Here is a 26,640-nt window from a genome sequence, read left to right as displayed (position 1 = left end):
TTGTGAAAGGAGTAGGACTACAGTAAATCCCGAGGAAAAATTTTCTGTGGAAGAGCACTGAGCAGTAGGATATGGAAGACCAGCAGCTTCTCAGATGCTGCACAAAGCTGGAATTATTTAGATCAGACAAATCTCTCACTAAAACTGATTAGATGAGAAGTAAGAAGGTCAGAGATGACACAGATGCAAGAACATGGTTATCAAGCCTCTTTCACTCTGGATCACTGGCAAAGAACACTTGTTTGTGTATTCTGGGTTGGACTTCTCTTGAGCCACTTCCCATTCATTAATTGAGAAACCTCACAAGTGTTCCCAAGAGCAGGAAATGTGGCTGTGCCAGAGGCACCCTGTGACCCAGACAAGCTGTGCTCCTCACACGGGTTTGCCCTTCAGCTCACTGAGCTGTGTTTCTCTGAGTGTCCTGGGACAGCTCAGCAGGAGCACTGAACAGAGCTTTACCAGGGCTCCCCAATGTAAAAGTCACCAAAGAAATCACCTTCCCCAGGTGATGCATGGCTGGGATGTAACGCCCCTCACACTCCCAGCGCTTTTCCAAGGCAGTGCAGTTCTGCACCGTCCCACTGGCAGAGCTCATCTGAGCCTCGTGCTGCTGCAGCAGAGCAGCCTTGAGCCCATTGATCACAAACCTATTTACCTTAGGAAGGTGCTTCACTATACAAAGTCATTTTTAAAAAAAGAAATCCTATTTCAGTGTGGGAAAAAGATCTGTTTAATAAGTTTTAACCTAAATAAAATGGCCAGTTTGAGAAAAATTAAGTAATATGTCTAATAAAATCATTATATACAATTTTAAGCTACAGTGAGATGAGTAAAATGTGGCATAGGAGCCTGCATTTTTTATTAGAGTTCATTTATCTTGTTAATGACTTAATGAATATCATTGTAAAAATTGATCCCAGTGGCTACACTGTTGTCTGCTTTAGCAACCTCTTCCAACAGCCATGCTGACTTAGTGTTTCTCCAGTCCATTCTCTGCAGCTTTGCAGGGAACACGGCAGCAGATATGCTTTATGGCTGGCCATGGCTTAAAAGGTCTCACATGGTTCTGAACTGAGCAGGAACATCTATTTTCCCCTCTTTACATGGATAAGAGGAGTGTATGTACACCCAGAGAAAGTTACCTATGAATGCAAACCATCAGCTTGGCTTTCTCTAGTTTGCTGCCCTGGGTTAGGCTGAAATTCTATTTTTAATGTAGACTATTTCAATAAATCTTACATATAACAAGAGAATTTCTGTCCCAAGCTTAAGAAGTGTGATCACACACCCTATCTGAAAAAGGCATTCCAGCAAGACAGACCCAATGAATCTGATTTTAAATTAAGAAAAAAAAGCTGGCCTAGGACTACTTCCTGGTAATGCTTTTGCAGCCCAACTTGTCATACACGTATTTGTTTCTTTGCAAGAAATTTACTGAATAGCAAAAGTGAACATACTCCCTCATTTATAATTCCTTGTTTAAATGAATTTTGACATATTTAGGAATAACCTAGGATACCTAGCTGTTAGGATACAGCTAAACATAAACAAAACTTCATAGTGCACATTAAAATTAATTACTTCAGGTCTTCCTTCTAAGTGAAGCAGCAGCACTTGACAGTATCATTAAATATTATCAATACTACTTATTATCAACTCACAATTTTAGGAAAAACAAAAAAGGAGAACAACTTTTTCCCTAAAAAGGGACAGACTTGTAATAAAGATAAAACCAAACTACTTCAGGTAATTTATCACTACAGGAAATAACACTATTAATTGTATCTTAATTCATTCAATTCCAGTAATGACCAGATTAGCAGCACTGTTGCTTTATATTTAAAAAAATCTGTTTATTAAAACTGGAATCTATGTTCTAAGAAATGAGATTCAGCAAGGCATTGGTCTTTTTAGCTTTGTCATACCAACTATGAAGTAGCTTTTTATGCCAAGTCTTTGGATTTTTCTGAATTCTCCAAGCTGATTCCCATTCCCTCGGCGGGTCAAAGTCTTCTCTGAATTCTTGGACTTTCCCCAGACACATTTTGTGGAAAAATGAAGCAAGAAATGACTTCCATCTAATTTCTCTCACAAACCCTTTTATCATTCATGCTCTCATTCATCATTTTCCATGGGCACCCAAGATTGAAACAACAATAGATGGCAATTAATATTTTAAATACCTGGTCACATTTAATAGGAAATTAACTTCCATTGTATCTCAGAGTTTTCTACCTCTCTGCTGCAGTTTTTGTATTTCCCAGTTTCCCCCTTGCTCTTTTCACTTACGGAAGTCAAGAATCCTGATAAAATGCTGAAGTCAGTGATATGCCTGCTAAAGCAGTTCCTGGAAAGCATGCCATGCCAATTGATTTGTACATGATCTAACCAGCAGAAATAAATATATTAATTTATTTTAGATATATAGGAATAAATCAAATGTCTGCCAGAGGAGCCTAATGATGGAAACAAGCAAAAGCTGCACACCTGTTGCAACTGTTTGAGAGGGAAGATTCACATTTTACTAAAATACCACATTTTATATTCTTGAGATGAATCCTATTACTCTTTGGCTGGAATCCTGATGCTGCTCCCATTTAGTGGACAGCACATTTAATCATATTTTTATACAGCTCATAAAGCAGATGAAGTCTCTTCTGTGCATGTCACCAAGTCCTGTGTTGCCACAGCTCCCTGTACTGGAGATGGAAGGTGCTGTTTTGGAGTAAAAGCATTTTCCACATGGCCAAAAGGTTCAGTGTGTGCCATGTGACAAACCCTGCTCTCCTCTGGGGCTCCTAGCAGGAATGATCCCAATGCTGTAAGAGGTTTGCTGTACATTATGGCACTGTGTAACCCCTCACACAAGTTATTGGTTCATCTTTGGCATGTCAGGTGGCATGATCAGTCTCCTCAGAGGAAATGGGAAGGTTGCAGTGCTGCAGCCTTCACTTCTCACTTGCACAATCCAGGCTGTCATGAGGGCTTAGCAGCACTGTCACTCAGGGGACTGTGCACTTTGTTTTCCGGAACTTTCTCTCCTGAACATGGAAAGCACAATGGATATTCACAAAATGAAGAAGCTCTGAAAATTTTAGAAATGTACTTACATATATTTTCTTTTCTCTACAGTTAGCTTTTCTTCTAGTTGGGTATCTTTTTACTGGAAGTACATCACCTCTTTTTGACTCTCTCCTTGCTATTCCAGGTTAAATTCTGCATTGTCCTCCAAATTTGTACATCATTCCATCTGTGTTTCTGCCATGTCCAGCCAGATCTCATCACCTCACCTGACAGTCCTCAAGTAATTGCAAGATTCCCTTTAGTACCATGATTAACTAATGCCACTAAGCATTCTTCATTTCCAGAAAGAACAAAAAGCTCCTACAAATATTTTGCTACTGTTGAAAAGCAAGTTTCCTGGCATTTTACATTTCTTACAGATGAAGGAAAAACACTGCATCTCCCTGGAGTTAATGGGATCTACTCACCTCTAACTTGCTGACAGCACGGGCACTTGTTTCTGTATTCATCTCCCACTGCACCATTTTTTGTGCAGATCCCCCAGGGACAGTGGAGATGAAGAGGATGCTGACAGCCCTAACTCCATTCTATCCAGAGAGTGCAGGAACTGGCCTGCATTGACACTGGTGCTGCAGATCAACTCCCACTTAGTGCAGGTAGCTGTGACACGTCTGACTGCTGGGACAACCTTCATCTCAAAGGAGCAATTCAGCTCTGCAGCACTGCCAGAGGGTGTAAAAAATGCTCGTCTGCCCCAAGCGACTCCCTTGGATCTCTGCAGAAACCACTGCCAAAGCAGGTGAGATATGGAACTGTCACAGCTCCGCTGGTGTCCCTGAGTCACCACAGAGAGGGAAACATTTCTGCAGATTTAACAGCAGAACAAGGGGGGAAGGGGGCAGGGAGAAGACACAAATGGAAGATCTAAAAGCCCACCTAGAAAAGACACCAACAAATTTCATACAATGGCAGCTGCAGGAAATTAATTTATAACCAAAGGGAAAAGCAGAATAAACCCTTCACACACATACAACAAGACATTCAAACCCACTGAATCACCAGAAGGTAAGGAGCCCTTGCTCAGAGCTCTGGTCATGAGCCAAGGGCATTTGTATCAGTAACAGAACAGAAGCTATTAATTGTGGCTGCTCATGATGATAACTGAGCTCACTTCTGCCCATATGTCAGGAACAGAATTTGATTTTCCATATCTGCCTGAGCTTTTTTCTACTTCACTTATGCTACATCAGGTTGTGGGCACATCGTTGTCAAAACAGAAGAGATAACAGAGATGAAGAATAAATTGATTAGGGCAGACCTGCAAGAGACTGGCAGAGGAAGAACCAGCTGGGAGAGGACTGGGATATTTCAAGAGGTGAACTACAAGAACGAATGCAAATGTAAATGAATGTTTGCTTTCCACAGTGTTTTCTGTCTTCAGGCAATTACTACCAACTCTCAGCAACACTTCCAAAAGAAGCAGACATTTAGGGGAGGAAAACACCAGCTAGTGCTCCAGTGGGTTACAGACAGTTGCAGGCAATCCCAATCCTTGTGTGACAAGGTACTAATTATTGGCTGGGCTGGGAAGGAAATTCCAGCCTCTTTTTCCTGAACTCTGCATATGTTTGTTTAACAGGCCAGGGAATAGAGAGGTTTTTATTTCCTGTCTTCTGAAATGGCAGGCACAGAGGGCTGCCCTCAGCTGGGTTAACTGCATTTCTGGTGTGTTAGGCAGAGGGAATGGACACTGGCCTGGTTTGGGCCAGGGCTCTGCCCCCACCTCCCCTGCTGAAGAAAGGTCATTCTTGGACCTGCTTCAGCAAAAATGCGTCGTTTGGTTCCTTCATCAGGAACTTCCAAGCAACAGCTAAGCTAAACTGCAGACCAGCCTCCAGAACCCTCATTTCTCCATCTTCACTAAAGGTTCATCTAGAATGAATTCAGTACTTTCCACAGCCATGCAAAAGAAGCATATTTTTCTTAATAAATATAAGATTTAGTAAATTTAAAAAGTAAGTTTCTGAATTACAATTTAGGTTGGATTTTCAGTTAAAAATAGCCATAAAAATAAAGACAAGGTGTATCCCACTGCAGTACAGTCTCTCAAACCATTCTGATCCATAAATGTTTTAATCAACATTCATCTACCAGACCTTATTTCCACTGGATGATTCCATCATTGATTTGATATATGAAGCAATATACATTAATAACCACAATATTACACCAATTATTTCTTTCATAATCAAAGAAGAAAAAGATCAAAACCTTGCCAGAAACTGATACTAAAGGGTTTCTAAAGCCTCACATTTAAATAGCTGTAAAATAGTTTATCTGCACATATTTGGTAATGCAAATCTAATGGTCCTAACCCCACCCCCCCCCCCCCCCCCCCCCCCCGCGACTAGAAATTGCAAGGATACTTTTCTGAGCTGGTAGGCACAAAATAAAAAAAGGAAAGAACACATGCCATCACTTTCTTCTGCTTAATTTTTATGTCATAGTTTATGTACAGCTTCATGGACCATATTCCTGGGCTCTGTTAAAATCTAATTCCTGTGTGCAAATAAAAGAAGTACAAGTACTCTGTGAAAACAGTGGATCCAGGAGTGAAAACTGCAAGGTAAAGAGAACAACTAAAGCACAAGTTAGATCAATAAAGAAGTAAAAAGAGAATGAAGTAATTAACACTCTAAGGATTAATTCAGCCACAGAACATCTGTTTTCACATGTCCCTCTGATGAGATCCAACATGAGGGCTTGTGTTGGTTGGCTTTGAAGCTGTATTTTATTATCCAAGAGGAGGTTCTGTGTACTGACTTTGATAGGGATTATGAATATCTTAGTAACAGAGGGACCCCTGGGCCCCTTCTAACTACTCTTAGTTCCTTTATTTCCACTTGACTTGTATCCATACAGCATTCTCTATTCCTGGTTGGAAAATTCTCCACTGGGCACACTTACAGCTTATATTCTATTTTAACAACATTGAACGTTCCATCCCTCATCTTCTTTCCCACAATACAGGGCATTTTAATTATTCTTTCCTGTATATTCTGCTACACAGCCAGCTAGTTACCTAAAAATCAGACAAAGCCCTTACCCATTTCTTTAATTTTTCTGCACTTGCTATTCCCCTAATTTAACAGCTTGTTTTCTAATAGTGTCTCTCAAATCATGTTCATATAGGTCCAAATAAGATCCCAGGGTTCTAGCAATAAAGAAACCATCTGCAGCAACATAAGAAATATTTTATTAATCTGGAAAGTTTCTAAGTCCCCTGCTTGCCCTCCTGATTATAAAAACGAAATTTAAATTATTTTAAAATCCAGACAAATGTTCCTGGGGTATCTCTCTGAGGACAAGGCTGAGGGATTTCTATCAAAGAATACTCATGAAGAAATTTAAGTCCTTTAATACTGCAAATCTGATAAATCCCCACTGACCATGGTAATTAAACAATTCAGACTCAGAGATCAGCAGAAATAATTCATGCACACACAGAGCTGTCCTTGTAAATTAAGACTCAGGCAGTTTGGTGGGCTCTCAGCAATGGTGGCACTGATGTTTTTTAACTGCACCCATTCTATGTGGCTGATTTCTCAGGCTTTCAGCACTGGCCTACGCAGACCTCGTTATGAATAAAGAGTTTTTTTCATTAATGAACTGAACTAATCCCACCACAATTAGCAAGTGGCTCGTTTTCCTATCTGCAGGTAACTCAAACTTGCAGGTCATTAACTCCTCTCCCACTAATAATGTCCTTAACATCTGCAATAATGATGTTTTCCATTGCTCTGTGTTTCTTCACCGAGCATCACAACTACAAGATAAAACACTGAACTGTCAGCAAAGTCATTTCAACTCACCCACCCCCAGCTAAACATTAATCCCCAGTAAACATTAATCAGTCTCTAACTTGGGCATCATATCAAAATCATTTCCCAGGAAAAAACGCTCAACTTGTTGACTGCTGAACAAACTGAAGCAGGAAAGAGCTTTTTGTATTTTTAAAGGAATAATTGATTCTGTGGCTCTGTGGCTGCTGGTCAACAATACAACAGTAATTGCAATCATCATGACTAATGCACAGACCATTTTACAGGCCTTTCTTATTAGCATGAGCGTTCCTCAGCTCCCCTCTGGTGTGCTGGGCCAGGATGTTGCCCCCATTCTTAGGAGAATCACTTGTTAAGCTACATGTGCAGATCTTACTAGGCAGAGCAAAAAATCACATGTATGCTTTACTTTATTAAAAGCATAATTTAACTTGCTATTAAGGTACTGTTCTGAGGGTGTCTGTCTAATTACGTGGGCCCCCATAGTGAAACAAAAACCCTTCTGTTCCATCTTGTGTGTATTATCAGCCTTGATTGCCATTTGTATATCAAAAAAGAAGGATTTTCAAAATACTGACCACCTTCTTCTTACCCCCCTTTTGGAAGTGCCAGTTTGGAGCTCTGGCATCTCACACTCACTTTCGGAGAACCTGAAAATAGAGGGCAGTGTACTCTGTCCTTGTCAGACATGGACATTTTCCCACCCCCTGCATAAATCATGTGCTCCTTCTGCATCTTCTGAAAGGTTTTAATATATTTATTATCACACAAGTAATCTGTTCCTCAAAGACTTTAATGCATTCCCTTGCCCTCGACTTGTACCTGCAAAGCAATTATGATTCCAGCTGTGTCACTGTTAAATATGCCATTAATTACTTCAGGAAGGCATCAGACCATACTCAGAACACACTGTAAACATTTTATGTCATTAGGTAATGCACTGAGGCTGTTTTTATTGCCAACAGCTCTATTTATATACTGTGTTGCATAATTAGCTACTAATGAGGCTCTAACTTCCATTGCTGTAAGGCCTAGATAGCTGTTCCTCTTTCAATGAATTCATTTTTGCTGTCTCATTAACACACTAAAAAAGCTGCAAATTGTATTTTAATTAAAACTAAACTACCTCTGTCTGGAGACTCTAATGAACAAATACACTCCAAGGGAAATGCAAGAACGTTGCCAGTCAAGAGGAGAAACACCTTGCCAGAAGAGCAACACAAAAAGATAACACCGCTCACTATTTTCAAGGGCACGCTCTTCTCTACTTTCTCCTTTATTTTTTTCCCTTTACTTTTCTTCTTTTGTACCTCCAGCAAGACTGTCTACCCTCAGATTGACAAATTGCAAGCTAGACCCTAAGAAACAGCAAGACTGTCTTAAAATCATGAGGTCTGTGTATTTTGAGCCTTACGGATGTTTGCTATTCCCATCAGTCTTCTGTATCACATTTCCTGGCTTTTTCCAGTAGCTGCAAGGGCTGAAAACACACCAGCAGAAACTCATCTACCTCCATGACTTCACAACCATTGCAATAAAATCATAAGCACTGACCACAACACTTCATTTCCTAACTTCTGAGGGCACTTCATGCAATTCATCAAGGAACACTGTCAAATACATCAAGTCACCAGGTGGAAACAGGGTTTGAAATACACCGGGGAAGGAAGAGCATCCCACTGAGCTTACTAACACACACACAAAGGCAATTGATTGTACAGTGTTCCAGTGGTAGAAACAGAGACTCAGGTTTTTTTTAAAAAAACTGTTAAGGCAACATAAAAGTAAAATGGAAAATGACATCCAGAACTGATGTTCCACATTGTATTAAAGCACTGTGAAAACATCCATCTGCAAGGAAATAATCCAGGAGCAGGACAGAATAAATAACAACACAAGAGAAAAGGAAGCAGCACTTTGAAACAATACAGACAGTTCTAGGAATATTCAGGAAGAAGTTCCCCATAGATCCTACAACTAGTGCCAAAGAAGGGACTGCTTTGTTCTTACTGGAAATTGCTGACAAAAGGAGCTGTATCAGAGAAATACAGTGGAGGAAAGATCACCATGTAAAGGTTTCTGGATTAACTGCCTGCTTCCCTTGCAAACACAGGATCCTGAGCTTGCTGTTCTGCCTCAGTTAATGGGATAATTGGGAGCTCATTACTTCTTGGGATGATTGGAAGCTCAACCAGTGGATGACACCAGACCCCTATACACTGCCAGGACTTCTGGTTTTCAGTCTTAAATTCAGGTACTTCATTCCCATTTCCTTCATGTGAAGAGTTCCTTAATCTCTCATGAAGGGTTTTCCTAATACTCAACTAAGTGGCAGATATTAGGAATGCTTAGCAGCCTGTTGTCCCTAAAGATGAAAATGCAAAGTGAGCCAACTTAATTAAGAATTAATTCCCTTTAAATCACAGCCCAAATTTCTCTCACTGATCAATTATTTGCAGCATGAAATGATTTACAGGACATGGGGGCAGATTAATTTAGGTGACAAAAGTGATTTCAACTCTCATCAGAAATTTTCCATCCTGTTTTTTAAAAATTCACCTTTGAAAGCTAAGTTTTGGCCTACTTACAAGGCTCTGTGTTTTGACTTTGATATTGCTTCACACAGAGCCCCAGTGCCATTTTCATTCTATTACATTCTATTCATTCTATTATTCTCTCTTCCTGCTTGAAGGGATAATTCTGAAAACTGTGCTTTAAAAGAATCTGTCACCTCCTTGGAATCTCTGAAAGTCTTCCAAGGTTGCTGGAAAAGTACTGGCTCCTTCCAACAACTTCACACCCGGACTCTGAATATCAATAAAGCTGCAATGAATTAACAACTGTTATTGCCCTTCATAACCCAAATCTTGGGGTTTTTTTTCTGGTGAATGAAAGATTGTGCTGTTCAAGCAGTGAACATAAAAGATGGCTACACAGTTATTTGAGAACATTTGAACTTCTGGATACTACTTTTTAAATCTCTTTATTTGACCTTCTGGATCCTGAAGTCAGAGGTAGTAGCAGCATACTTTACTTTTATTAAGAAATAAGTCTTTCTGACAAAAATCAAATAATAAAAGCAAAACCTTTTTTTCTCATGATCAACTATGAAGGCTGAGCAAATAGGATTAGAGCAGCAAGCTGGTCTTGAGCAAAAAAACTCCCCAAAGTATTTTAATGTATTCCAGGTATCATTAGAGAATGGTATGAGATATCTTCAGCCCAGACTTATGGAGAAGAAAGAGTAATTTAAGAGGATCTATAGCTTTACTCCTTGAATATTCTCTTGAATTATGTACCACATTGCACAAATCTGATCTATTACAAAAGCAACAAGATCGCTTTAGGAAGCATTTCCCTGTCTCTTGTTGATGAGGATTATCTGTTTACAAATTACAGGATGAGGAGCAGACATATTTTATCGAGTGCTTCTCATAAATCCCAAGGAATCCTGTTCAATACACTGCCAGGTGATGATTTTTAAATGCTCAGGAGAGTTTTCATTTCAAACATATGTGTGTTTTAGTGAGTCACACAAACAATGATGCAAGCAGGATGCTGTGTGAGGAAGAGCAGTTCTAAGAGCAATAGCTGCATGAAAGCATGGCTAGAAAAACTAGAAAACATTTGAAATATGGAATAAAATATGCAATAAAGTTTAGGGCTCTGCATCCACATTTTGGTCATCAATAAGTTTATCCAGTGTTGATAAAGGAATACAAGTGGTTTGAAATCAGCTGCAATGCAGCAGTTAAACCACTCTTTTCCAGTCTGTGTTCCAGAGACCCTCTGATGTCCATGGGTTGCTTCTGGAGTCCCAGGAAAGGCTTTGCTCATAAAAACAAGCATTATTTGTCAAGAGCCTAAAACTAAACCACACAACTCCTCAAGCAAACCGGTAGGAGATGGTTGGAATTTCCCAATGTCTGCTGTGTAGCACTGAACACTGAAATAGCAAATTGCATGAAAAGAACCATTACCAGCAAATACTTTAACAAAGAAGGATGGAGTTGGTATTTTTCACATGAGTAATTTTTATACTTGTCCCAATGTCATCTGATTATGCTTGAAAAATGTCATTAATCAATGGGACTTCTTGTGTGAATAAGGATAAGTCTCCTAAGAAGCTGAAGAATTAATTTCCTGATAGCTAATTCTAATATACAATGGGAGCATTTCAAATAGCCTATTTACACAATTTTAATCTGAATAAAATAGGAAATGTCACCTCAATGCTAATACAACATTCCTGTAAATTATGCACATTTTTAAAGCTAATGAAGCTGTCATTATCTTATTAAAATTTGGCACAGCAGTTATTTTTAAGTTATCATTGTAACTTTTAAAATATTTTGCAATTTAATTACTTTAATTCATTTGTATTACTTGTAGGCTTGTATGAAAACTATGGTTTTTTAATCATGCCTATTAGGATGAATGAGAGTACTATGCTTTATTACACATGTTCAATCCCATTCAAAAACGTGGCTGCCTTCTTTTCCCACATTAATATGGATTCTTTCAATCCTGCTCTCAGTGAGAGCAGAAACTAAATTTCAGTTGATTTCACTGGAAGCAGGTCTAAGTAATGAAATTATGATGCTAGTAATAAGGATCAGAAATTACACGTAACACTGGTTTTCAGTAATTTACTATGTGTGGAACAAAAAGATCACAAATACACTGTTTTTAATTTAATTTAACTGGGTAAACGTAGGTCAGGCCTTAACTAGTATAAAGAGACATCTCTTCATTTGAAGACTTGATCTTTCTCTTTATTCCAGTGCACATTGTCTGCAGGTACAATCAGGAGCCCACAAACACAGTATCAGTGTGTATTGCTGCTGGGGACCATAATGAAAGCAGTAAAAAGGAATCACCTGGGAAACTCTGGTAATTATAATTACAGTCACTCCCACAATTGCCCTTTTCCCTGCACATCCCTGCAATGCACTCCTGTTCCTATGCCCCAGCACAGACACCACCTGGAATGTGCCCATCCAGGAAAGAGGTGAGCCTTTCCCATGACACAAATATCACCTTCAGATGGCTGAAGGAACACTGATAATGTCACGTTCTGCCCAGCAAGACCCCAAAGCCACATTCCCATCCTACTTACAGCATGGTACATCAGCACTGACTGCACACTTCAGTCCTGTCAGTGCTGTGAGTCACAACAAAATTCCTCCCACTGAGACTTTACACACAATTTCCTTTTTCTGGAGAAAATTTGGGGAAATACTGTATTCCTCTCCATCACAGGCAAGTGATGGATTAGGCAGTCCCAAAGGATGTTCTGGCTCTGTCCTGAAGCTGTTGTGCTGTTTGCTTTCAGATTTAGGCAGCTTCTTAGCAAAGACCTATGAGTGCCATTTGTGCTACCAACACAGACAGCTGGAAAAGTCCCCTGGATAATGGGGAGCTTTCAGTACCCAGAAAGACTGGGGCAGCAATTCAAGATTAATGTGCAACTAAGGAAGAAAAAGGCCTGCAATTAATCAGATGCTTCAGTAATTCCTAAATACTTTTTCTTTGATTCTGCTTTCCTCAAGAATATGTAAATGAGACTTTAAAAATACACTTAATATTTTTTCTTTGTAATGAAGATAAAGATTCTGCTGCTAAAATGGGAAACACTCTTGTAAGGAAATGAAAATGCAGCTGGAAGGTGTGCTGGAATTTGCTGTCTGCTGTGTCACCATGCATTTATTACCATGGCAGCTGCCACTCATCAAACTGAGGAAGAAAGCTGAGTAAAAAACATCTGTTGATTTCATCACTCATTTAATACTTTGATAAGAACTCAGCTAAATCACTGCCCAGTAACTCTGCTTATAAAACAAGACTTATGGAGAGGCTTATAGGAATCATACTAGATTAGAAAAGCTCTTAGCAGGCTTCATTAAACTTAAACAAGATACAAGGTAGGCTACTGCTTATACAACACATTCTTTCACAAGAAGAGAGAGGCTGGAGAACTGGACATTTCCTCCAAGACAGTATAAAAACATAAATGGAAACATGAACTTGCAAAATTAGGACCTGGAACATGCTAAGCTAACAGATGTAAATTCAAGCATTCACACAGATGTCACAGATGGTGAAAATGGGGTTTGTTCTCCAACACCAGCAAAGGTTCTAACTGAGAGAATCCCTGAGACAAAGCCCATCAAGTGACAATTGCCAACTGCTTATTTACCTTTGAGGATTTCAAACACGACATGCCACATAATCTTAAAATGCCCATGGCTTTGTGTTATGCCCCTGGAACAACAGTAAAGCCCCAAGCTCTAGAACAGTGTGAACAGAGACACTCACCTGAGGCAGCTGCTCTTCTGGCCCCCACCTGAACCAGGTTTTAGTGGTAAAGGCCATTTTAGTCCACAACAAATCAGAAATAACCTTGCTAAGGATTACAGAGCAAGGATTTGGCTCTCTGGCAGGTGTGTTTTGCCAGCCAAGCAGTACATTCCTGTCTGTGGACAAGTGGAGAAGCTTGTCCCATTCCCACTGCTCTGGCTGGAACTTAACAGCTCTGTCAATGGCTCCATCTATGGATCACTCCCATCAAGGAACTGTATTTTGTTGTACCAGCAGTGCAAACACCTCCCAGACAGCTCCAGAAAATCACCTGGTGAACACACAGCAACCTGGACTGGGCATTAAGCAGCTCTCACCAAGGAGAAGTGCTCACTTTAAACCCTCAGAGGAGCTGCCCAAATGCCCACACCCCAGTAAGGAACCCCTTGAGTAAAGATCTAGGATAAGAAGCACATTTTTTAATTATCTTCCAAGAACTTGGAATAAACTGCTCCTGTTTGCCAGGGGGTTAGGATTCGTGCAGGCGGCCCCTCCCCAAAAAACCCCTATCCCTCCATGTAGTATGAAATATTTGGATTCTCTAGTGGGACATAAAACATAGAACATTTCTGTAGATAAACAAGTGAAAGTACTTCACAGGTTAGGGAAAAAAGAGAAACTCATTTCTGCAGGTGATACAGACTCTCAGGGTGACAAAGAGAATTACTTTTTAAAGAGTTTTTCTCTGCAGTTTCACAAGTAGAACAGAAGGAATTTTCTTCTTATGAGCATCTTATCATATCATTATATCAAGCTTATTTCCATATGTGGAAAAGTTACTTTTCTATTACAGGCTCTTCAAAAATGGAAATAAGATGAGCAAATATATATATTATGAAATCAATTATAGTCTTAATGATGTTTTCCAATAGCAGACTAGAGAACAGCATTGTTTTGCTTGTCTGTTATATAACTTATTTGAACACATAAAATACACTGTACACTGCAAGAAATAAACAAGATGGATGGATGGATGGATGGATGGATGGATGGATGGATGGATGGATGGATGGATGGATGGATGGATGGGAGAGAGTGACATATTTTCCTTGCTCCCTAAAAAAATTGCTCATCTCTTAGTAAGTATAATCCCTGTTTTTCCACAGACTTCTGGTGTGACTGTTGGTATTAGTCCTTTTAGGATGAAACCCACAATAAGTGCTACACACACAAACTGATTTGTAGCTGACATTTAGATACTCGGCACCAAAATGACAAGGCCCAGTTAGCTGAGTTCACATGAATCCACTAAAAAACAGTGACTTGGGGGAACTGACCCACACATCCAGGGGGATTTAGCACATGCTCCGCCTTTTCAGAACAAAGTGCAATCCCCTGATGCATACCTCCAGTTGATTTTTCTCTGACATGACACAAATTATATTAATGGACTCAATACAGTCTTACTGTATTAGACTGCCCTACATAATTACTCTGAATAATCTTTATTTTACATCCACCAGGTAATTTATGAAAGGTCCTCATGTACATCCTTCAGGGTATTCAAGTGCTGCTGAGAGGGGCTTAATTTCTTAAATTATGGGAATACATATAATTTTTTTTCTTTTCAGAAGATCCTTCTTACCACATCAAAACAGATGTAAATCTACATTCCTGACTCATCGCCATGGCTTGTACTAGTTCAGATTTCATTTACATGCATAAGTGGTCATATATTTTAATGAAGTCTTTTGCAGTAAATACAACCCATAACAGAAACTTTTTAAAAACAAAAATATAAAATAGAACTGGATTTTTACATAGGATTGGGAATATTAATTCATCAGGTTAGTACCCATTTACTCAGGAGCCTTAAACTAGTTTTCCAACTCCTGCTCTGCATTGTGAGGGGTCATGGTTGGACAGAGAGCCGTGGAATGTTCACTCAAATAAGTTAACCTGTGCTGGGACCTTGAAAATGTCCAGCTGTAAATACTGATCCAGCTGTAAATACTGCTTAATCTAATTACACACACAGCAGTTTGGCTCTTAATAACTAACATAAACCTCACCTTCTGCCTCACCAGTGCCTTTGGGAAGGCTCCAACCAGTTTCCACTTAGCAGGGAAAGCATTCCATGGTAAGCTCCTTGGCAGAACAGATAATGCTTGGTCAGTGATGTCACATTATAAACAGCAGGGGAAGAAATGCTGATTTTTCCATGACAAACACAATGAAAGGGTCTTCCTCTGAAATACCTCTGTCTGACATCCCAAAACCAAAAACATCATGGCAAATGATTAACTGAAGTGCAAAGAGAGGAATCATTATTTTCCAGAGCAGTGGACATGGTTCTTACCCTTTGTTCAATAGTCTCAAAAGATGTTGGTGCATCCCGGGTTTGGGTTCAAGTTAGGGGTTCCGATCTTTGTTAGTTAGTGGGTTCTGTGTACCCTTGTGCATCCCCCGTGTTTTCCCCCCCACTGCGGTGGTTAGCTCCAGGCTGCCTGCCATTGGAGCTTCCCCCTGCCACTCCTGTAACCACACTCTGCCCACTCCTGGGAATTCTGTGTCTGTCACCCCATTCCCGCGATCCCACTCGCCCTGAAGCCCTGTGCCCGCCCCTGCTGCGTTCCCGTTGGTCACCATGGTCCATGTCATCGCTGCAGCACCTGCATTCATTGGGCGGGAGGGCCTTTGCCCTCCCTATCCCACCCCCTATATCATCCCGCTCCCCCCCCCCCGGTCCCGTTGCCATTTTTGTCCACGCGAGGTTGCAAGCGGTCTGCAGCTTCTCCATTGTGGCTCCCGTGGCCATTAAAGCCTCCAGCCACCACCTGGACAGATTTGGATGATTCTCTTGCCTCTTTATTTCCTCCCTTGCACTGACGGCAAAGCGCGGCCAGCCCGCCCTGGTGCGCAGCAACAGAAGCACCCGGGAATCGCGACAAGCTCCGGCCCCAATGAGAAGCCAAGGCACCTAAAGCCGGGCACTCGTGAACTGAATGGGGCCGAGAAAAATAACGCACTGTCGTAGATGTTGTTCCCTGAGCTGGACTCCCACACTCTTCTGGATCTGTGGTTTCACTGGAAGAGCTAAGTCCCACAGGATGACTGTGTTGATTGAATTGAAAGGTGAGCGGTGATCTGAACTAAATCTGTGTTAAATCAGCTGATGATAACCTGGGCTTCAAAATAAAGAATTGATACAATATTGGTGAAGGCAGGTTTTCATTAAAAATTTTTTAGAAGGAAATGTCAAATTCAAGCTTTGTACAATTTGTAGAACTGATCTATAAATGGAACCTTTAGCACTTGCTTTAAAATAGGCCTGTACTACTGTTTTCTTTTTTTTTTCATAATGTGAAATCTTCCAATAAATCATAAACAAATTATCATTCAGCAAAAGTATTGATAACAAATCTGATCTGTCTGAAAGGCTAGGGACAGGTTGCCATGGCTAGCTCTACAGGGTGGCAAAACAAGAGGCAGAAGGAAAACAGTCATAATGGAGGAGCTTTCCCTATCCTAGAAAAATCCCAACAGGAGAGGCAGCACCCTGCCATAAACTGAAGGCATACATGTGGTTTATCATCCTTCTTTCCAAGGTCTGTTTTGATCTCCATCTGATGCATGGATCTTAAAGAAAGATGGATTTAGCTGCTGCCTTTACAACAGGGGAGATGAATGCAGCAGCCCCACACAGAGACAGATTCTCAGAGTTTTGGAAGTGTCTGGGGCCTGACCAGCTGGAAGGGTTTCCTTGCCCTGTGGCTGGATTTCCATGTAGGAAAACCAGAGAAGAGAATCCACTTAAGAAGAGCTGCTGGTTAAAGAGTCTGGAGGTGCACTCAGCAAGGCAGAAGCTGTGATATAAATAAGCTCCTGCGTCTCTGTGGGCATTCAGCCTCCAGCCTTTACAACCCATCTGTCCCCTCCAGAAGCAAGCACAATTTTAGGAAATTTGTGTGACAAAAGCCTGCAAGGGAACTCCTGTCTCTTTTCATCTCTCTGTTCCTTCTTCCAGCCCTGCTAGATTTCCCCCATCTAATCTAATAATCTATTAACAAACACCTTTTTTTTTGACATTCCCCCCACAGAATTTAGTTCTCAGCCTCTGAGAGTGGCAGCTGATCCCTAAACCTGCCTTCTGTTCCCTGAGAAAAGGCCACTCTGATCCCTTACCCACCTGGTCAGGCTTCCTGCTGTGAAGAGGATCTCTGTGGAGCAGGGAGGAAAGAGCATCTGAACCTTTGCACACAGCAGTGAACTTTGGGCTGGGCAGAGTGAACTGACCTAAGAGCAGCTCAGGAGCAGCCTCAGAGGTGCTCTTCATCTCAGGCAGCTGTGGAAAATGGCCATAAATAAATAAATAAAGCACAAAATGCTTACACCTAGAACTGAGCTGAGGGTCTCAGGTCATTAACCCTGTCACTGATTACTGTGTCTGATTTCCAGTCTGAAATCAACTCCCCCATTCCCCACCTAGACAGAAGTTGGGCAGCCCACACTGCCTGCAGGAAATGCTCTGAGCCTGCCTCCCCTCTGCCACCACCAAAACCAAATTCCAGGGCTCATTTGGAACCAGAGCCTGACTTTGGGGCCAGGCTCTGAATATCCCATAGGAGTGTGGAATATTTCTGAGTGATGAAGTGTCCTTGGCAAAGCCAACTTTTGTACCGCTGAGTATTAACTGATTTTCCATAAAACTTCATTTGTTTCCTGTCTAATTCTGCCTAGCATGAACAGTTTTAAACAACCTACTGCAACCACTTCTCCACTTGCTTGCCTTTCATTTTCTCCAGAAATTAAATACATTACATCAGCAGATCTTAGATGTTTATTATAGAATAAATAACTTATTCAGATATAAAAAATATTTTGAGCCCTGCTGTTATATGTACAACAGTACATATAACAATGTACAATGTATTTTACTGGGAGAAACTTGTGCTCTTCAGATGTAGCTTTGATTTATTATCTCTTTGGGCACTGCGGTTTAGCTGATTTAACTTTTAGTCAAGAAGATGAGTAATAAGGATTCGAACTATATGGTTTTCAAATTGCAAATTCGTTATCTGACTGGTTTTCACTTACAACAATGTACAAGTACTGAAGTATTTAATTTACTAGTATAGCGAACAGTGCCTTAATCAATTTGAATTTCTTCTTCTCTTTTAATGCTTTCAGTAGATTAACAGAGCTGTAGAAATGGATACAGTTCATACTACTTTGTCGGAGCTTTTAGACTGAGGGAAAGGAGGTGACCACTTATAATGCAAATGTGGGAGGGGAAATTCTTTTGCAAATTAGGATCTCTTCACAGATCCTGACCTGATTTGTACTGCTGCTGAAATCAAGCCTTTCTAGACTAAGAACATTGTGATCACAAGATGAACTTTCCAAGAAGATACCGAAACTAAAGCATGCATATCAAAAAGAATGAATCAGGTATGTCTTTAGGAATGAAGATAATGGATGAAACCAAGAGTGATCATTGGGAAACCTCAGTAAAATAAGAAAACTTTCATATTGTAGCAACACATTTCTAATTTGATATTACTTTCTTAGTAACCTTGACTAAATATTACAGACTACAACATGGACATCCTCAAATATTTGCCTTAATATGAAGAACAGACTGTGCCCACTGGAGGAGCTCAACCAGTGCAAGATACCTTTCATTAGAAGCACAGTTGTTCATCTGGCATTCCCCATGGCTGCAAAGCAGATGTTTTAAGGAAGGTACTTTAAGTAGGGGTGAGAAGGTCCATCCTGGCAATGGGAACCCCTGCCCAAAGGCTAAAGAGTGCTGGTGGGTAGCACTGTGCATATGTTGCTGAGCTCTGCACAGCCAGTGCCCTGGCAAACACTGGCATTAACCGGGGGGAAGGAGCTCCATGGTCCATCCTGCCCTGGTGATGGATGCATGGACATACAGGGGCAGAGAGGTGAGAGCCAACAGCCCCAGAGCAGCATTCAGCCAACATCCAAGTCAAATTCCACTCTGCATTCCGTGCCTTGTTACTACATGAGCTGCTGTGGATGTAGATCCATAGCCATGGCTGATTCCTCAGTAACTGAAATAAATAGCTGCTCCTTTCTAGCCCTGCTAGGGCTGCAAAGCCCATGGAGTCCCAGAAAAGGGAGCTGCTTTCAATTTTGGCTTACCAGCACTGGCATCAACTCAACTCTCCCTGCAAAATCTTCAGGACTGATGAGGCAGAAAGCAGGAAATGCAGAGCTCTGGCTTTCAGACCACAGATGAAGCTTCCACACATTTCTTCTCTTTCTGAAAATTAAAAATATATTAAAGCAGAGTCACTGTAAGCAGCGTATCTGCAAGCACATACCATCTTTATGCTGTACACAGGCAGAATTCTACTCTGAGATGGAGCACTGAGACACAGAGTCCCTCCTCAGAGTCTGTGTATTTTAGAGATGTGTTTTAGAGACCTCTCTCCACCCCGCTGATGGCATTTCTGACATGGCATCAACTGCCACTGCCTGCTTTCCTGCTGCTGTCCCTCTACTGTGTCTGGCAGCATTTTTAGCATTTAACTGACCTAAAAATGGCTTCTGCCTGTTCCTGAAAATGCAAAAAAAGGTTCCACTAAAAACAGCACTTAGGGAGAAATTAGGATTAAAGAGCAGCCAGCACTTAAACCCTGCAAATCTGAGTGATGTCAAACTGACTGCAGTGACAGAGCTCAAGAGCAATCTAATGGATGCTTTCTGCTGTTTCAAGTGAGGCATTTTAACACTGCAATGTAAGGCTGTTTAAAATGCATATTCTATGCCACTTTAATTCAAGCTACAGTAGTGGATTGATAAATCTCCTATTTCTGATTGGCACACAGCAAAAGATCTCCCACACCTCTGGATGTTGAGTCCTGTAAATTTAACAGGTTTTTTTTTTTTTGTTTTACACTGTGTATCCTGCAACATTTTTTTGTTGGAAAACCTGAACTTAAAAAAAATCAGTATCTCTAAAATTTTTGCTGTACCCTGCAGCCAGACCGTAACATGTGGCACATCTGAAGGCCTAAAATTTGCAGCTTTAAAATATCTCTGACTGAATAATTAGATACCTCCTTGTATGCCTGCTACAATGTTTTGCACATAAATTACTTACAAACCACTATGAGATTCAAACAAGAATTTGACAGGGAAGAACAGGTATTAACTCCTGTGAGTCATTTAGGCATGTCAAAACAATAAATTGTTGCCTTTTTTCTTTTTATGACTTGTGACACAAGAATGGATTACCTCTGCACTATTTTCTACTTTGGTTATGATTTTTGTCATTCAAATAAAGGCAGAGCAAGAAAGAATGAAAATAAATTATTATGGCTCAGTGTAAAATATTTGCAGGATGCTGTTAAAAAGGAAATTAATAGAAAAAGTATATTCCTAAATTTCAATTCTAGTAATGAGAATAGTAACCTTAATGGAAACATCATGTAAAATTAACTAATGTACATCTAGTTTGGTGCAATTATTTAATTCTCCATGCTGCAACATCTAACAGCAACTCACATACAATGACCTTGAAGTTCTAAAAATAATGACTAAAAATTTCACCTTTCCTCTCCACTGCTACAGTTCAGTGTCACTACAGTTCATCCAGCTGGTGCCGTTTTCCCAGCTGGCTGCAATTCTTGTCACAGAAATTAAGAATTTGAAACCTTTTCCAGATCATTTCTAACATTCTGCATTTGGTTCCATTGCTAATTCTAGCTACACATTCACTTACAGGCACAATCTCTGAATACATATTCCAAGGGTTCACTGAGCCAACCAAGTGAAATATGGAATATTAACAAGATGAAACTTCTTTTTCCTTGCTGAATGGTGTGTTACCACACATCACTAGAAGACATCCCAATTCTTATCCATCACACTGCACCATGTATAAGAAAGGGGAATGACTCAGGAGAAAAGGAAAAAATATCATTGGCGTGCTCTTGAAGTTATGCTAGAGTCACTCATAGACGCCTACAAGTGAGATTGCACTGTGACATACAGGTGTATTTCACCAGTTGTGCAAGAGATTATATCAGTGTACTCTGTTTTAACAACAGAATGATGCACTCCAGATAACTCTGCATCCCAATTCTAAGCCTTACTCAAAATTCCATCATAAAGCAAACATTCCATGAACTCTGTTGTACAAAGGGTCAGCAAGCTCACTGTGCCAGTCACAGAGCCTGTTAAGATTTCCTGAGGTCACTTTTCCTTCAAGTATTGAGAAGTTCCAGGAGGAGAGTCACAATCCTTTGGTTTGCCAATGAATTTGTCCTTCAGCCCAACCTCTCCTTGAAAAGAAGTTTCTTGCAGCACAGAGCTGCCCCATGCCCCTCTTTGTTTTGCAGAAGGTCCAAGTCTCTCAAGACCTAAATCACTCAAGGACAGAATTAACAACAGACTGGCAGGAAGTACCACAAGCTAGTTCCCACCCTTTTTCCCTCCAACACACCATATCAAGCTATGAAACACGCTGCAAACTCAAGCTGAAACACGGCGAAATGCAAAATGTGGGTAGCCCGTGCTACCCTAAAATACAAATTTAACTACCTGGGGCAGAACTCTTTGAGAGGATTTGTGCGCAGCTCAGCACAGGGAGAGGTCAATGCTCAGATGAATTTCTTTCCAGGCAGCAGTGCTCAGTGTCCTTCCCTGTGTTTAATGGGTGCCCCCAGGCTCCCTTTTTTCAATATCCTGCCCTGAATGCAGAACGCGGTATGATTCACAGCCACTCAACTACCTAAACAAACAAGGAGGTGCATATTGACATCTGGGGAAAAAAACTCTCACAAGTGTCCCCCATCATTTCAGACCAGGGTTTTTAATATAGGAAGCTTCCCTGAGAATTGAGTTGCTTCAAGAGGTTTTCTCCTATTTTAAGATTGTTGGGGAAGATGAAATAGCAAGGCCCTATAAATATGAGGGCCTGGCAAAAGAATCAGAGAATACAGATATCGAGATGAAAACGAGGTTTGAAATACCAAACCTTCATTACTGAGCATCCCGAAAACAATAATGCAATCCCCCTTTTCTGATAGAACCTAAGGTCAAATGGAATGTCCTGTCTCACCCCCCAATGTATGGTTCATCCCATACCTGTAACCCTCCCCTGAAGTATCCGATGTCTGTAACCCCATTGGCCCAAGTCCTGTCCCAGCCCACCTTGAAGCCCCCTGATAAGGTGTGGCCGAGGGACCGGACGCTCTCTCTCTCGGACCTTCCTGCTGGGACACCCACCTGGCACCATCTCTCTCTCTCCCCCCGCTCTCCCCGGGCCTGCCACGAGTTGCGGCTAGCAACTCTAAGCAGGGCCCTTCATCCTTTATAATAAACCCTATGCTCTAAAGACCGGGCCTCAGAGATCCTTCGTTACCACCCACCCAAACCGTCCTGGAGTCCAGCAATCCCCGCAAAGATGTTACCCATCTTTTGTGTGGAAGAAGGACCTTTTTAAACCTGTTCATTTCTGGCTTCATTGGTAACTCTGGTGTGAGGGATTTGTACAACGGTGTAATACTTGCCAACAACCCTGTGGGTCCTAAACCCCACACAACTCTGCAATTTCAAAACATCACAGACTAATTTTAGTATTTTCCCACCATCCCTCTTTACAGAGGTGCAAAACACAGAGCATGTAAGAATTCAATCACACCAAGAGTTGTCATTTGTATCACAAACCAGGCTTCCTAGGTGTTTGGAAATGTTTCAGTATTGTTACTATTCTACTTAAAATGGTTCTGGTCTTATGTCTAACATGAGATGTTGCTTCAGTGCTACCAATAAGCCAGAGAAGCATTTGCAGTATCTCTGCTGCATTATTTGAACTTTTATACGTACACAGATCCATCCATCCAGTCACCTGCAAACCTGATGTAACAACTCTCTCGTTTGTCATTCCATCAGAGCTTTGCTACTTATTCAGAGCAATGTTACAAAAATGTTTTCTACTTCTATTAGATGGATAACTGCAGAAGGTAAACAATATGAATTTAACTTGCTTCTTCTAACAGAAATAGCATACATATGTTGTACTACAACCTAAAAAAAAAATAGATTTGCTAATATTTGAGATTCACTTGCAATTCTATTTCTCCTCTTAGCAAGGATAGAACAGAGCATCACGGGCTGGGAAGTTTGCCTTTCTTTTCCATTCCTATATATTATCTTTGCAGTTTAAACAACAGTGTAGCGTTTAAAAAACTCACCATAGTAGCTGTGCAATATGGTATTGCATCTGGACAACATCCATTTTCAAGAAATACCATCTACGGGACTGCATTTGGATCTGTTTTGGGGAGAAGCCAGGATTTCCAACACTCAGTTTAAATTTTGGCTATTTTTCTCTTCCTTTGTTTATAAAATCCTGTCGATTTATTGGAAGAAAAAGCTCTTCTGAACATGATGTGCTTATAATCAACAAGATGGTCTAGAGAGATTTGGACTTTCAAACATTTGGACTGAATTTCAGCTGTATCTCAGCACAGTAATTGATTATCTCAAAAATAATTCTACCTTCAGCTCGAGTCTATCAGAGCAGACAATTCCAAATGTTTTTAAAAGCCAGGCTATTTTAACCACTTTGCAGAATGCCAGATGGAGAAAGAAAACCCTAGCAATGAAATAATGGGATTATTACATTACTTTAGACCATGGAAGTCTCTTCATAGATAAAAACATCTGCTGTGTCTATGTGTGTGCATATGTTTAACAAAAAAAGGCTGGCCTGTCTGTGTGCACATGTGTACAAGTCTGTATACAGTCTAACAGCTGAAGGCTTTGCATTTGAGAAAGCTACTTCAGAAAAAAACAAATTTCTTTTCGTGTTCATGTAGATTTACATGAAATTCAGAATAGGTATCAGGAAATCAGTGGAAATGCACCTCTTAAATCTACACTCACATCTGCCCTCTTGTTTTCACAAAGCAATTGTTCACAGGGAAAACTCTTAAATACACAACCCAGTGTCCTCATAATTTGTCCAACAGACTTCCTAAGAATTTGGATCCATAGAGACTCTGATTTGGCAGCCATATACAACAGCATCAGGAAGCTCTGCTGCTTTCAACTGGAATGGGTTTAAACATCCCCTTTGCAAACAGCATCCAAAGGAATGGGAGGATGCTTTTAATTAAGAGCTCTACAATCAAACAACACACCCAAGTCTTGGTTTGATCAGAAAGTGATGCTTGGATCTCTCTTGACATCAGTTCTTCCTTCACCTTCTGCCTCTCTTGTCCTTGTCCAGTACTCAACCACAATTTCCCTCAGCTAATGCTGCAGTGTGCACAAAGGCAAAATGTGTTCCAAAGGAATTCAATAAAAAGGCTGTTCCCCTGCATTAAGCCACCAGTATTAACCTTCTCTAATTCTTTTAATGTACTGTTCTTTGATTAAGGATTTTTTATTGTACTGTAATGTTAAATGCTCCCCATCTGTTCAGGAGGGTAGTGCCATTCTCCAGTGGCATGAATGAACTGAGAGGGATTTGCTCTGAAGGTGACTTTTGGGGCTTTGCTGCTGTTGGCTGATGCTTTCATCACAACCACTGTATAAATATCACTAATTGTTTGTGGCAACTGGCAACAGATAAAGGAAAGGCACTGACTGGCCCTCATGGATAATGTGTGAACGTCCTGGAATGAGACCACAGTCTGGTCTGTGTCCCAGAAAGATCCTTCCATCAGTGATATTGTGATAATTTCCATGACTGAGAAGTTCATTGTGCTAAGGCAGTAAAAGCACACCCCTGAGTTTTATTTATTGTCTGCTCTTATTTTGTTATTTCAGTTTAACACATTTATGTTCCAAGTGTAATAGTGGTTTGAATTCATGCCCAGCTTACGTCATAAAAATTCAATTGCTAAAAAGGCTTTCTTTTAGTATCTGCTGTCTTCTGAAAGGACGAATATAGCTCTGGCATTTTCTTTCTCTAATCATGTTACTAAAATATATAAAAAAGCCCTTTAGAGATTAATGTGATCTGGTTGTGCAGATATGATAAGAGTTCTTACCACCTAGAACCTTCATTAAAAAATCCACATAATGAAGGAGAAGAACAGCTCTCCAAAAATCTAGTTTGATATCTGAAACTTCCATTAAAAAAAAAAAATCTATCACTAATAAGCAACAAGAAAAAAACATTTTCACAGTATCTCAGATATTAATTTCAAATATAAAACCTGTTTAATACAGAAATATTCGTATGTCATCCTAGTCACTCCTTCAATGTTCATCATTAAATGCATTTACTATATTCATAACACATAACATGTTTGTCCATGGATAACAGGACCCAACAATTCCAAGCCTCAAACTCTTCCTCTAAAATAACCAAATTCTGTGCATCACCTTCCCTTAAGTGTGAAAATGCAGCTGACAATGGCAGTATCTCCCTGACACTAAAGCCAACTGGTGAATTTACCCCAGCTCTGCATTCCCCCAGTCACATTTAGTAACCTGGCTGTGAAGTCCTTGCTCTGTTTGGGCTGGAACTGAATGTGCAGATGAGCTGGTACAGCACAATCAGCTTTCTCCTCCAGCCTGCACCCCCTTGCTGCCCCTGTGTGATTTCCCTGGCCTGTCTGAATGCAGGGACTGGTGCCCCAGGCTCCACCCTCGGCAGGGACTAAACATCCCAAATATCCCCTTTGTCCCTGTCACCTGGAAGCTCATTACTCACAGAAACTGCCCAAGGCCCCTTCACCTCCACAGCAGCCCAAACCCAGCTGTTAACAGAAATTTCTCTTGGCAGTCTGCAGGGACCTTCTCCTTTCCAGGCTCTGATCCACCACTAGATTTCCACACCCTCTGACCCACCAGCCACCCTTAACATTTTTCTACCTTATGTATACTCCTTTTCATTCTGCTGCTAGCCTGACTTCTCTCAGCTCACCTTTGCTTCTTATTCTGTCTGTGTCCTGGCTGCTCTTTTAACTCCTCTTTCCAGAGCCTGTCTCATTCCCCCTCCAGTTTTCACTGAGGCGCCTCATTAGGCTCAGCCTGTCACTGAGCACCTTCTCCCTCTTCACACCAACAGCACCTGCAATCCCTTTGTCCAAAGTTTTGCACAAGGATGTCAATTCTGACAATTCTAATCCTGGGAGTTCATTTTTAATGGTCTAAAATGAATCTCTAAAGCTGAGATTTGGAAACCAAGCTGTTGGTTCAGAGGAAAGCTGTTACTGCTTCCAAGCAGAGCAAACAACAAACTTAATACAAAAAATCAGATTTTTCTCCTAGAGATGATATCTATGACTCTGAGGAAGACCTTCTGAAATGTTAATAAACTGTATGAGATTAAGGTGCCTTGAAGACACCAGTGTCCTCATGAATTCCTGCAGTAAACAATGATAGAGTAAGGAAATTATACTATGAATAAAGATGCTGAGTGAAGTTAAGCCTCAAAGGGATCAGAGATGAGATATAAAGGTGCCATTTAATAGGGAAG

The 26,640-nt window shown here is 40.7% G+C and overlaps 1 long non-coding RNA gene across 1 annotated transcript in view; it reads right to left on the bottom strand.

The window, feature by feature from the left end:
- The window catches only part of LOC128806255 (uncharacterized), a 30,854-nt gene extending 13,405 nt beyond the window's left edge, over positions 1–17,449 (bottom strand). Inside the window, exons 1-2 of the long non-coding RNA XR_008436746.1 lie at positions 17,356–17,449; positions 15,239–15,314 (exon numbers count right to left, since the gene is read on the bottom strand). This is a non-coding gene — a long non-coding RNA (uncharacterized LOC128806255). The remainder of the gene's footprint in view (positions 1–15,238; positions 15,315–17,355) is intronic.
- Between the last annotated feature and the right edge of the window lie 9,191 nt (positions 17,450–26,640).

This window comes from Vidua macroura, chromosome 4 (assembly GCF_024509145.1).
Source record: "Vidua macroura isolate BioBank_ID:100142 chromosome 4, ASM2450914v1, whole genome shotgun sequence".
Lineage (NCBI taxonomy): Eukaryota > Metazoa > Chordata > Aves > Passeriformes > Viduidae > Vidua > Vidua macroura.
The sequence above is the reverse complement of the archived record's forward strand: the minus strand, read 5'-3'. Positions and strand labels throughout refer to the sequence as shown.